The following is a 2,446-nucleotide window of genomic DNA, read 5'->3' on the forward strand; positions in this document are numbered from 1 at the left end:
CGGCCTCTAGCTATAACTTTTAGAGATCGCTAGCTCTACCAGTTCACAGAAAATATGAGGGATAGCACAACACAGTAGACACTACCACAAATCCAAAGTGTAAGAAATACTAAGATATAATATCCGGATAACTTGAACAAGTAAACGACATAAAGAAGGGAGGAGGTTTTATAGACTTAGATTTAAGAAATATATCACATACCATATATGGACCTTGTTTTTTTTAGGTTTATTTATTTATTTGAGAGAGAGAGAGAAAGAGAGAATGTGGGGGAGGGGCAGAGAGAAGGGGAGAGAAAGACTCTCAAGTGGGCTCTGTGGAGCTCAGTCCCACAAACCGTGAGATCACGACTGGAGCCGAAATCAAGAGTTGAAGGCTCAACTGACTGAGCCACCCAGGTACCTGTGAACCTCGTTTCTAGATTCTAACAAAAGAATTGTAAAAAGAGTATAAAGAAGCCAAATAACAAACTAAACTCAAAGCTAACAGAAAGAAAGAAATAATAAAAATCAGAGCAGAGATATATGAGAGAATAGAAAAACACCAGGAAAAACAAAAATCAATGAAACTGAGCGTTTTTTTTTTAAATCAACGAAATTTACAGACCTTTAGCTAAAACTAAGAGTGAAGACTCAAACAACTAAAATCAGAAATAAAAGAGGAGACATTACAATGGATGCCACAGAAATAAAAAAGATTGTAAGGTGCTACTACGAATGATAATATGCCAACAAACTGCGGACTCTAAAACAAATGAAAAAACTCCCTAGAAACATACAACCTACAAAGACCATATCATAAAGAAATAGAAAATCCGAGGAGAGGCAAGAAGAGCAAATGAAAGGTTTCATATACCAAAGAGAGAGAAAGAGAAAGAGAAACTGTTATAACTAATAAAAAATTTTGGCAAAATTGCAGAATACAAAATCAACATATAACAATCAATTGCATTTCTATACACTGACAGTGAAAACCAGAAAAGGAAATTAAGAAAACAATTTCACTTATAATAGCCTGAAAAAAATACTTAATAAACTTAACTGAGGAGCTGAGACTCATACCCTGAAAAGTACAAAACATTGCTGAAAGAAATGAAAGAAAGGAAGGGATGGATTAGAAGAACAAGTATTGAGATGCCCATTCATTCTACCCAAGGTGATAAACAGATTCAATACAATCTCTATCAAAATCCCACATTTTTTACCGAAATTCATCCTAAATTTCATACGGAATTTCAAGGAACCTCAAGTAGACAAAACAATTTAAAAAAGGAGGAAGAAGTTGGAAGACTCACGTTTCCTGTTACTAAAAGGTATTACAAAGCTACAGTACTCACAGTGTGATACTGGCATAAAAACACAAACAGACCAATGGAATAGGCTACAGAGGCCAGAAATAAACCCTCACATATATGCTCAAATGGTCTTCATCAAGGACTCTCAGATCACTTGACAGGGAATGGCTCAGAGCCTGGAGCCTGCTTCCGATTCTGTGTCTCCCTCTCTCTCTGTCCCTGCCCTACTCATGCTCTGTCTCTCTCAAAAATAAATAAATATTTTTAAAAAAATGGTGTTGGGGGGGGACACCTGGGTGGCCCAGTCAGTTAAGTGTCCAACTTCGGCTCAGGTCATGATCTCAGGGTTTGTGACTTTGAGCCCTGTGTTGGACACGTCTAACATCTCAGAGCCTGGAGCCTGCTTTGGAGTCTGTGTCTCACTCTCTTTCTGCCTCTCCCCTGCTTGTGCACTCACTTGCTCTCTTGTTCTCTCTCAAAAAAAAAAAAAAAAAAAAAAAAAAATGGTGCTGAGAAAAAAATGGATATCCACATGCAAAAAAATGAAATTGGACCCTTAGCTTACACCATACACAAAAATGAACTCAAAATGGACCAAAGACCTAAATACAAGACCCAAAACTATAAAACTCCTAGAAGGAAACAAAGGGGAAAAGCTTCAACACTGGATTTGGTATAATTTTGGACATGACACCACAGTACAGGTGCAAGAACAAAAACAGACAAACAGGACATCAAAATTAGAAACCTTTGCCCGTCAACGGATATAACCAATAGAGCGAAAAGTCAGTCCTTGGAATGGGAGAAAAGATTTGCAAACCCTATATCTGATAAGGGGTCAATATCTAGAATATACAAAGACCTCCTGTAATTTAATAAAAACAAAAATGGAATCACCTGATATGAAAAATAGGCAAGAGACTTGAATGGACATTTCTCCGAAGACGATGGACTAAAAGCTAATAAGAACAGGAAAAGATGCTCAACATCACTAAACATCAGAGAAATGCAAACCAAAACCACATTATCACACCATTATCCAAAAAAAGACCAAGTGCTGGTGAGGATGCAGAGAAACTGGAGCCCCTGTCCACTGTGGTGGGAATGTATAATTGTGCAGCTGCTATAGAAAACAGTAGTGAGGTGCTGCA

Source organism: Crocuta crocuta, unplaced genomic scaffold (genome assembly GCF_008692635.1).
Source record: "Crocuta crocuta isolate KB4526 unplaced genomic scaffold, BGI_CrCroc_1.0 scaffold70, whole genome shotgun sequence".
NCBI classification, from domain to species: domain Eukaryota; kingdom Metazoa; phylum Chordata; class Mammalia; order Carnivora; family Hyaenidae; genus Crocuta; species Crocuta crocuta.